Here is a 12,232-nt window from a genome sequence, read left to right on the forward strand (position 1 = left end):
ATGGCCAACATTAGAGACAAGAATGAATCCAAATTTCCCTGCACAAAAGGCATTAGGCAATTACAATTAACAAATAGTTCACTGTCAAGTTAAATATGACTGCATTTTGCCCTCTCACTGCCTTTTTCACATTGGACCTGCATTTCACACTGTTAAAACTCCTTTTCAAAGGACTGATTTGTGCTTTCTCAACATTACTCTACTCCTTTATGCTTAGTATCCTTCATACCTGCAAATTTAGAAGGGAGATTACATGTACAATCTTCAAAACAGTGTAAGAATCAGTCCTAGATGACTGTGACAGCCTGCTGGGCGTTTATCATTTTGCCTAAAGAGATCATTGTTTGATCTTGGCATTTACAATACCCATGGGCAGGGCTTACACCTCTCTTTGTTCTTGTTTTCAAACAAACAAAGTATTGACAAGGTTTTCACACACCAATAAATGGTGGAGAGAAAAGAAAGGAAGGAAAAACTACTACCAAACAGTGACTCATTGTTTTGGTTTACAATTCACAAAACTGAAACATATAACCCTCCTTTTCTAGGCTTAGGAAGCCTCTTTGTTTGCATATATCACTTGGAAATCAAACAGGTCTGTTCACCAAAAGAATGCAATTGCTATGGGAGAGCAAAGCATCAAACTTATGCAAGACCCTAGCCAAATGGCATACTTGCCTAGGGCTCCATGGCCACAAAACTCCTTGCACCTGCACTCTTGAAACCAAAACACATATTTACATAATTTACAAATTGACCAATTGGTTCTTGAGAAGCCATGAACATTTTAGGACTTCAAGAAGCCAAGTTGGTCAAGCATCCTTGCCAAATTCCTAGACAAGGCAGTGAAACTGTCAAATCCAACCAATTTTGCTACAAACTCAAAACTTAATGAAATTGAATGCCTCCAAAGGGAGAAGTTTAAGAAAACATAGTAGAAACTGAAAATGCAAGAACAGTACAGAAAAGTACAGTAGGTGTACGGACTATTGTTCACATCAAGTTAGAAACTAGGGAAAAATAAGGTAAAATGAGTGCAAACTTTCAAAATGATTGTTAACTCTGATTGAACAACCCTTACAATAGTTCCAACAAGAGAATAAATACCACTCCAAGTTGGTTAGCCTCCTGTATAGACAGGTACATGTCCAAGAACACTAAATTTGACATTTTTGATGCCTAAATGAGAACTTTTGATGCCTAGAAGGTGTAGGGTTGATCTCAAAACCCACAAAACATCTAAGAACACTTCTCACACCTAAAAACCAAACACAAAACATGCCTAGACCTTTTCAAATTAAAAACACATTAAAAACTCACTTTTACAACATTTTGCCAAGCAACTCCAAAACTGGCAATTTTGAGCAAAAGATGAAAACAGGAAATCAAAACCACACAATGAGTTCAAAACTCATCCAAACAACTTAAAGCAACTCAAAAACAACTTAATCAACCATTCCCACTCAAATCTAATGAAAATCAAACTTACTCTCAAACCTATGTTGAAAATGAGGCCTAGGTGCTCTTGCACCAGATAGTTTTAGGTCTGAGTAATTCTTCCTCTTTTTCTTTCTCCACAAAGAAAATATCCCATCCATTAGCAATTTCCTCAGAAAATTTAGTTACTCTGCCAACCATTAGTGCTACATGCCAGTGAGCAGTAGAAAACACTGTTCGGTTGGCCTCACTGATTAATTTGTCTATTTCATCAAGTGAGTTAACTAGATGCACTGCCATTAATTTTTCAATCTTAATCTTTTTATCTAGTTCAACAATAGATAATCTTCTAGCTTCTAATCTCCTATACAAGTCATTTAGAATTTCATCAACAATTTGCATCAAAAATTTCTTGTATATATCTAAGTGTAGAATTACATTGTTCTCTATACTTTCCTTATCATTAGTTGATAGTGTATTGTACATTTTATTGATGTCTTCAGCTTACCATCCTCTATAATTTCACTAAGAAGTTTGTCTAGAGGAGCAATAGTCTGTTTCAACTTCTTCTTAGGAGTCATCTTCTTTTCCGGATGCCTTACTGCCTGTTGCTTCTGTCTTGTCCTTTTTGGTGTAGGAAAAGGTACCGGTGAAGGTTTTCTTTTCCTCTCAACTCTCTTGAATACATCAGGTATGTCACATTCTGAAGAAGTTCCAACCGGTGAAAGGTGAGTTTCCAGTTGAAGTGCTTCCAACTCACTTTCAGTTATACCAGTTTGTTTTAGCACATCTTCCTTGATTGCCTTTGCCTATCGGGTTCCTTTTCTAATGGTTGCTTCTACCTTCTTAACTCTTTTCCTTGATTGTATAGTGCTCTCAATTGTTTCTGCACTACCAAATAATTTCTCTTCCGGTTCCTTAGGAGCTTCAAGGAGGGATTTTGCATAAGTTTCTATGATGTTATCATCTATCTCATAGCCCATTTTAGTTACCCAGATGGTTCTAGGGATAACTGCCTCCATCCACATTTCATCTTTCTTGATCACAAAATAGATTTCCTTTTGATACTTATCCACAATAGCTTGTGATAGTCTTACTCTGGTCTTCATTCAAGCCTTCAATGCTTGAAAATGCTCATTTATGTTTTTCTCCCTGTTCTCTCCCATATTGTTCAATAGTTCTGATAGTTGTTTTCCTACCGGTATGTCAAATCCAAAATCTCTAGCACCAATACTAGGTACTTGTTTGGTTATGTATAGCATCAGACAAACAAGTAAGTTTCCAAATCTGAATGTCCCCTTTTTGTCTCTTTTGATCTTACCTAAATTATCCTTCAACTCATCTTTGAGCCATTCACATATGTCTATTCTTGCATTATCATTTACCATATCATAGGCACACTTAAAACATAAGCTAGAAACTGAGTTTAACCTATTTGCATGTGTAGCCTTATAACCTATGATCATACTAATAATTCTAATATTTGTATCCTTCACATCATTTACCCTTAGAGATCTCTTATCAAATGTTGCACTGGTTAGGTTTGTCACTAAGTCATTTGAGACCTTCATAGTTTTGTCAGGTCTGTTGCCGGTGAAGGGTAACCCTATTACAACTTTTATTGCTTCTTTTGTGATTTTATGAATAGAGTGTACCCAGAAGAATTCACCATGTACTCTGCTTAACACAATCCTTATGATATCCTTGGGGAAATCCAGGATACTAAGTATTTCAGTGAAACCTAGGGTTTCTACTATCTTATGTTCAGGTTTGATATTTTCGGATTCATCACAGATTACAGTCTTATACATATTTTTAATTTCATCATCACCTAGTTCATCAATATGACAATGTATATACATTCTAGGGTCTTCAGCATATACTACTCCTTTAGGGATTTGAGAGAATGCACCTATACTATCATCTTTCTTAGCAATTTTGGGAACTAGCTAAAAAAAGGGTCTAGGTCACTTAACAACTTCAACAACAGCAGGGTTTCCAATAAATTCAGGAGTGGATGAAGATGCCATAGCTATAAATACCTCAATCTGCCTTAAGGATGAATGCTTTGATAGATTGTGTCACTTCTTTTCTTGGAGTACCTTCTCTCAGGAATTTTCGTGCTCTCGAAGATTTGAATGCTTGGTGAATGAAAAAGGAGCCAAAACACTTTCTTTATAATGTTATTTTTGCCAACTACCACATTTAATGCTTGCTGGTTAAGTCACAACTTAAGTCATCTATCAGTATAGAAACAATTTCAACTTCTCACCATCAACCGAGGGAATAATAGCATGTTTTTCATTTTGTTGCTAAACCCCCCAAAGAATTTTCTTCAGTTAGATGAAGAGCCTCCTACCGGTGGAGTGTTACTCTATTCTGCCGGTGGAGGAGTATTTACATCAACATTCTGATCTGACTTTCTGATCTATTGTTTTGAGAATTCTTGCTTTACCTTTCAAACTAGGACCTTTGTTATTTGCCGATGAGAACTTGCTTCTACAAAATTTATCAATATGTCCAATCTTGTTATAGGAATAACAAGTCACATTGTTCTTCTGAATAGCTTTCCCATATCCTATGCCAGTATGTGTTCTGCATTGATTAGATAAGTGCCCAAATCTTTCACAAACATAACATCTCACATTCAATCTGCAATTTTTTGAATTATGACCAACTTTGTTGCATTTAGAACATTGACTGATGGGTGTATTAGTGTTCTGATAATTTCTAGATCTACACTGATTTTCTCTATGACCATACTTGTTACAGTTAAAGCATTTGAGATTAAACTTGTAAGTAGTAGGTTGTCTTACCGGTTTGTTATGATCATGATTGTTTGCAGTACCGGAGCTTTCACCAACTTCAAAGCCAAGGCCATTTATATCACCATTAGGTTTCTGATTCTTTAGCATGTCACCAAGTTCTTCCGAACTTTTCTTGAATTTTTCCTTGTGATAATTTGCACCAGTTAGTTCACTTTCCAAGATTCCTTTCTGTCTTATGAGTTCAGTTCTGTGATTTTGTGTGTGCATTAGATCTATCTTCAACATATCATTTTCATGACTAAGTCTTGTGTTTTCATTTCCAACATCATTTAGTCTTCTAACCAAGTCTTCTTCATTCTTCTTTCTATCTTCAATTTCTTTACAAAATCTCATAGTCATATCCTGCATATCATTCTATGTTGTACTGATCTCTTGTCTTAGCTTGTTTACCGGATCATTAAGAGTTTCCTTTTCATCATTCTCATTCTGCATCTTTTCACAAAGTTCTCTTCTCTTATTTCGTGCAATGGTAAGATTGTCTTGAAGTGCTTGAATGATATCCTGAGCAGCCTTTAGATCATCTTCAAGTTTGATATTCTTCACCTTTTCTGCATCATAGTCTGAAAGAGTTGTTTCCAATTGTTTTCTCAAGTTTTCCATCTCTACCGGCAACAAGATCTTCCTCAAGCTATTAGGCTTCTGAAAATAGAGGACCAAGCTCTAATACCAATTGTTAGGATTCCCAAAGATACTGAGAGGGGGGGGGGGGTGAATTAGTATCTAACCAGTTAATAAGTTTAATTGACTTAAAACATGAAAAGCATATTAAAACTGTGTACTGGTAAACCAAAAATAATGCAATAAACAAGAATAACAACAACCACATGATAAGCACACCATAACACAGTATTTTAATGAGGAAACCCAGTGTGGGAAAAACCTCGGTGGGATTTGTGACCCCAATATTCGCTTACTGGCCAATAAGGGAATATTACTCTTACAATAGGGGCCTACACATGCAAGAAGGCCAAGTGCTTAGAGCTCACTGCTCAATTACAAAAGAAGTCACATTGACTTACAAAAATGGATTATATTAATCCAATGTCTTGTACTGCTTTAGATTAGCATCTACTATGCCAGATCTAGTATTGGTTTAAGCTCTGCTACATACATAAACCCTTAACTTATAATTCGCATATTAGGTCTGCTTATCTCACATTCTATCACATATATTTCCTATTACAAAATGATCTCATACATATATGAGTCATATAACAACTCTCCATGTTGGCTTACAATGATTTTACAATTAATTACTAAATACATTTCAAACAAAATTGAGGTCAGCCAAGGTGCCAGTGTCCTTCCTTTCACTGTCGGTGTCCTGTGTGCTGGTGTAGAGTTTGTCTATTGGTGCCAGTGCCAGTTTCTTTGTCTTGCCGGTATCATATGATTGCAAGGTTGCCATCAATGACAAAACCTTCAATCACCTACAATTTCTCATTGGAGTGTGCATTTGCCAATAATCACATCCCATGGGTCCCATTATACATAGGATTTTTTCCACCCAAATGCCACATCATCTGACACTTCATCGTCCCATGGGCCATAGCCTTTCTTTCATGTCAATGTTCAATGACACATGTTTCCGGTAGAAGTTTGCAAAAAAAAATATCATTCCCACATTCGGCTTGAAAATACACCTTACGTCGTTGATCTATGCTCATCCAACGTATGATGATATTTGTGCCCGAAAATATATATGAAGAATAATAGTATTGAAAATCTTAATAAATAGTTTTTAAATTATATTGATTATATTATATTTTTTAATATATTGAAAATTATAATGGTAATAAATAGTTAAAAGTATTCCCACTATTTATAAATTTATAATAGTCATATTCAAAGTACTGACTAGAAATTAATCTGTTTAAACAAAAACAGATTAAAAAGATTTAGAATAAAGCAATATACTTCAAAATAAATATAAAATTAATTAATATATTTATTTATTTATCATTAATTAGATTAATTATAATTATAATTATAAAAATTACAAGCATCATATGATATAAATATTTTAAATGCATTTATGTATAAGATATTAAATATATTTCCATCTTTAAAATCTTACATTTAATAAAATTTTAACTTTTTTTTTTTTAGCAAGATGGCAATTGCCACTTAATATATTTATATTAATAATATATTTTTTTATTTTTTTTTTACACTCGTTCAAAAGAGCTCCCAGAGAAAAGAACTAGGACGAAAAACTCCGATCATAGCCCGTATTCAACAGAACAAGAGTTTGAAATAACCCCCCATCTAGTCGAAGCTAGTTACAAAAAGAAGGAGCCCACCTGAAAAGGAGCACACAACTCATAAATTTACATATTACATACTATATTTATATCAAAATACAATAGAACTAAGGCCAAAAGACCACAGAAACCATATAGTCCAAGCATGAAACCTTCAATAGGAGCTGTCCGCAAAGAAGACCATGGCAAAAACCTGCAACCAAAGACTCGAGAAATCTGCCAAGAAAGAAATGATGAGATAACATCAAAATGCCCAAATAGTAAAACCACTCATTCTTCCATGGCAACATCTAAATGATCATGACCCAAACCGAGGTCTAAAAAGGAAGAAGGGATTGAACGAGCATTAAGATCCAAATTCATAATGCTGAAGAGAAAATTTAACTGGCTTGAAGGACTATCATTGAAGAGCTCTTTTGATACTTTCATACTAACCAAGAGGAAAGAGCATGCAACCATGGCAGCAAAACAAAACTCAAAACACTACTATATATAGCCAAATAGATACTCAACAATGTGCAAGAATAAAGGAAGAAAAGAGAAGCGTTACTGAGAAGATTCCTCCTGAATAATACGTAGGAGATTCCTCCTAAATAATATGTAGGAGATTAGGATAATTCCCTAGATCACATTCAGCCGACATAGAATCAATTTCCACCTTAGAACAACCCAGATTGGCCAGACAATCAGCCAAAGCATTACCTTCTCTATAAGTATGCAAAATAGTTAACTTCTCAAAAGAATCAAGAATAGTCTAGATCTATTCAAGAACATATTTAATACTCCAATTCACAACCAATTTGGACTTACAAGCATTGATAATGAGAGCAGAATCACCTTCAACATGGAGATTAGCAATTTTTCAGCTTTTTTGCCATGCTTTTATTTAACAAAATATTTTATTTTATTTAAGAAGTGTATTATTTAATTCTAGATATTTATTAATGTATAACATTTATATTAAAATTTATAAATTAAATTTCTATAATCTTTAACTTTTTTTCTTTTTTTTTAATTCTACAATTCAAAGACTACAAAAAATTGTCCCCAAACTTCAACATGTAAGATCTCTACCTACATAGTAGAGGTGAACAACCTGCCAAAATAGAACAAAAAAAGAAAACACAAATCTAACATGATACTTATGACACAATTGCAGTAGTCAACTCTTTATAGTTAAAAAAATTAGTATCACTTACACCTAAATACTGACAAACCTTAAATTTAATCTTCATCCTCTGTGTCATTCTTAGCAATGTTGAAATAACGTAGCTCATAGACATTATGCTTTTACAAATATTTTTTGTCAAGCACTTCCAATATCTTTTTGAAAAGGTCGTCTCAGAAGTGACACTGAGTTTGTTCTTTAACTTTAGATAAGAAAGTTGAATAGCCCTACTATGTTCGACACTATCTTCCCTCCTTTAATTACTATCCCATATCTAGAATCTTCTAATTCCAACTCATGTTCAAAATGGAATTTCTCTTTCTCTCTGCTCGAGATTTAATTTAATGAGATTTGACATTTGTTTAAAATTTTATATTTTTTAATGGTGAAAATTAAATTTTATATCCACACAAATTAATAACTATTTATGCTATTTCAAAACATAATGATTATGCTAAGTATCCTGCCATGGTAGGAACTAATAATACAACAAAATAGAAATCATTTTTAAATCCATAAAAGGCAAACTGAAATGAACTAGAATTTGCAAAATTTTCATTAATATGTTGCACAAATTTACAACTTTTAACTATCTGAGTCCCTATCCCTCCAAAACTTGAAAGCCAAAATGAGGGAGGTTACAAGGAAATAGCCACAAAAACAAAACTGCTAGAAGCTAGGGCACTGGTAGTGGATGGTGGACCAGATGTATACAAAAAACAAGACAAAAAATGAAACCCTTCATGGGTAACCATAAGGATCTTGCCCTCTGTCTAAGTATAATTCTTTAGAGATGAGAAGATCTGAGAATTCTTCGAGCTATCTGTAGTCTTAAATTCATCCAAGAGAAATCATTTACAGAGTAAATCCCTACCAATCTGCGCCCTTTTCCTATGTCGTGTCAACTGCTCAGCATTCAGGTTCAAAAGAAATCATTGCCTGGCCACATTTTGGTCACGGAGGAGAAGCTTGGATAAATCACTCGCCCAAGGGATCCCCGCCCCTACTTCTGCAAAGATGACAATAGTAATGTTGTCCCCAAGGAATTATTCTTTGAACACTCTCCTTAACAGCATCAACATATCCACCTTTTCTCCTTCGAGGTCCAGAAGGGACGCCAAGAATCGAGATGTAATGTTTGTGTTAACACAATATCTATCATCATTTCTCAAAAACTCTCATCCCAACACCATCCTCACAGCCTCGTTAGTGAACATCCTGACCTCCTTACAAACTGATTGGAGGGTTGGGTCTTTGATGTAGCCCAAAAAGGCCCTCTGGTCCTCCTCAGATGTGTTTCTCAACCGGATAGGAGTGTCCATCTTCAGAAATATGAATACCAAATTATATAGCGTAAAGACCTACACCAGAGGTAGAATTTAAATTACCATCAACTCTAACAATTTATCTACCAAAGGCGAATTGAAGAAGAAAGAAGCAGAGATCATCTATAAATAGCTCTTGATACTAGCAATTCTTTCTCATAAATGCACGAGTGTGCGAAATTGGAAACAATTGTAAACCACTACCAATTACTAGATTGGAAGTCGTGCATGTTGAGTGGATCACAGTTAGAGAATCTTAGTGACAAGACATTAATAAATGTCGATACTCAATTAGATTTGATACGTGTCTACCATCTCCAATTCCATTCTGGGGACTATCTGGAGAACTACATTCTCTTCAAAAATTTGGGCCGAAATAAAACTTCAACCATTGATCTACGATCATCGAACGGTTTTAAATCATTGATGGATTTTAGGTATGTGTGATGTGTCGATGAGGTCGCGCCTATCGATACATCGTGCAGAGTCCGGACTCGGTGCGATGTTGCATTAATTAGATGACGAATGGCTATTAATAGATAAGGAAAATGGCAATGAATTTATGAAATTACCAATAAAATATTTATTTTTTCATAAATAACGAAATATTAGCCAATAAAATTAAATAATTTTCAAATGGGGATAAAAATCGCCAATACACTTAAATAATTTTTCTTCCCGAGTATAACTTTTTGCCTATACACATATTTTTTCCTTTAAATGAAAAAAATTCACCTTCGGCATTATATATTTTCTCCGCACAATAAAGAATTATTCGCCACGATTTTATGGAATTTTCATACCCTAAAAAAAAAATCGCCAACATAAATTATTTGTTTTTCCAAATTTGCAAAACATTTTGCCATCAATATGAAATTTCCCCCCCAAAAATAATGTCTGGTTCATGAGGATTTTACACTTCTTCTTGGGGGGTGGTTTCTTAAAGTTATCCCTGCCATACACAATAAATATTTTATAATTATCAACATCTATATACATAACACCTTTCACCATTGAAAATTTTAGGTCATTCTCAAAATATTTTTACACAGCATATGCTTGTTTAATTAATGCAAGATTCTTGTCTCTTAATAAGGAAATCATTACTTCATTGCATGCACCTAATAATAAAATTAGAAACATAAAACCTTTTAGCCTAACATTTTTTGAAATGTCACTCAGAGTTGTTGTAAATCTCAGATTAAAAATAGGGACCAAATATTTCTCCTTACATTTTTAAATGTCACTGAGTGCATTGATTGAAAAATTTAGATCCAATATTTTGGCAAAATAAAAAAAAAATCATTAGTTTCAAACCATGCCATGAATAAATAGAAAATATTAGCAAATTAGATAACCAAAACATTTCATCTTCTTTTAACATATTTGCTGGTGTAAATAAATATTCATTATGGATATTATTACACTTTACTTAAGCTAACTTAGGATAATGCATATCTTCGTAGTTTGGATTTGAGACACTTAGGGAAGTGTGCACATAGGGATAGAGCTTGTAGGAGAAATTCCACCTTTTGTGGTCTTGTTTTGTTGTTACACTCCACATTCGGTGGGTCATCCACCTCTTGTGGAATATTATATTATTTCTCCTACCTACCCCTAGTATTTCTTACCTACCCTTGTTTCTCATTGAGCCACATGTCATGATTGTGTTCTCATACATCCATATGGCCTTGCCTATATAAGCAGGCCTATATTCATTGTATTGGTTAATCCAGTTGATCATTTGCATATTGATGAGAATACAATTTGTTCTTGTCATTCTATTGTCTCTTTTTTTATGCTTTTCATTGTGCCCTTGATCTTGGCAAAATCTCACATGGTATCAGAGCCATTGGGGCTTCATTGATTGGTTTTTGGAGACATTTTGAAAGGCTTCTATTTTGGATCTGAGGAACAAGCATTTTTTGGAGGCATCTTAGAGCGTTTTCGACCTCACCATTACGTTCAGGAGGCCATTTCCATAAAAATCGAGTATAAACTCAACCTATTTTGGCGAAAATTGATTTTTGGGTGTGGAGGAATTTTTCTGCCCAATTCGGGTGGTACGATTTTTTAGAATTTTTGGACTCTCTCAGCTGTACCTGTCCAATCCTCAATTCTGCAACTTCAAAGGCCTCATTTGAGCTCATACGACCTCCTTTTCAGGTGTCATTTTTTTTAAAGTGCATGTTTTTTCGTCTACTTTCATAATCTATGATCAGATTTCAAAGATTTTGAGTGGAAATTGTACTTTCAGATATTGGTCTTATTTGGCCTATTTGGTACTTGTAAAATGATTGGATCTTAGTTTAGATCTCTTGCACTGTTAGTTTGAGTCTCTTTTGGCCTTATTGAGGTAGTTGTAAAATTGAAATCAGAAGTCCACTTTGCCATTTTTTTGCAAGTGGCCCATTGTACACGCACTAGGTATAAAGTGCCAAATCATCACTTTTGGGGGAGTTCTTTGATTGAGTGAATTTGGGGGGTGTCTTGTGTGATTGTGCCTCTCTTTCCTTGTGCTCTTTCATTTTTGTTGCAATGAGTCCTCATAAATTTCCACCTTTAACTCCACATAATTATGCATCATGGAAAATTAAAGTATGGGGCAAATTAATGAAAAAAGGTCTCACGCATTACATAGATGGAACAATAGCAACACCACCTGATCCTAAGGCTGATCCTAATGCTCACTTAGAATGGCTCACTAAGAATTGCATGGCTCTTGGAACTTTTCGCAAGTATGTATCAGATGATCTCATCTTTCATAATGAAAAGTGTACTACAATCAAATATGCTTGGGATATGTTTTAGAAATTGTATGGTCAAGTTGATGAAATCAAAGGTTATAAGATTGACAATGAGCTCACCAACTTGGATCCCCAGAGTTTTGATACAATCCAAGATTATGTCACCAAAGCAAATGAGCTAAGAGAAAAGCTTAAGGATTGTGGAATTGACAAAAATGATGCTCAGTTGATATTCAACTTGTTGGACAAGCTTGCACCAAAATATGTAGCATTTGTGTCTAGCTTCCAAACTCATTGTTTGATAGTGGGGAGTTCCTATGTTATGCCTTCATTTGATGCTTTCATGGAAATTTTGATATTGGAACAATATAAGTTGTTGAACATGGGGCTTCTCAAGTCTTCAAAGTCCAAGGCTTTGGTGGCTAATCAAGGGAATGAAGGAGGTCAATGCAAAAATTCCAAC

Source organism: Cryptomeria japonica, chromosome 6 (assembly GCF_030272615.1).
Source record: "Cryptomeria japonica chromosome 6, Sugi_1.0, whole genome shotgun sequence".
NCBI lineage: Eukaryota > Viridiplantae > Streptophyta > Pinopsida > Cupressales > Cupressaceae > Cryptomeria > Cryptomeria japonica.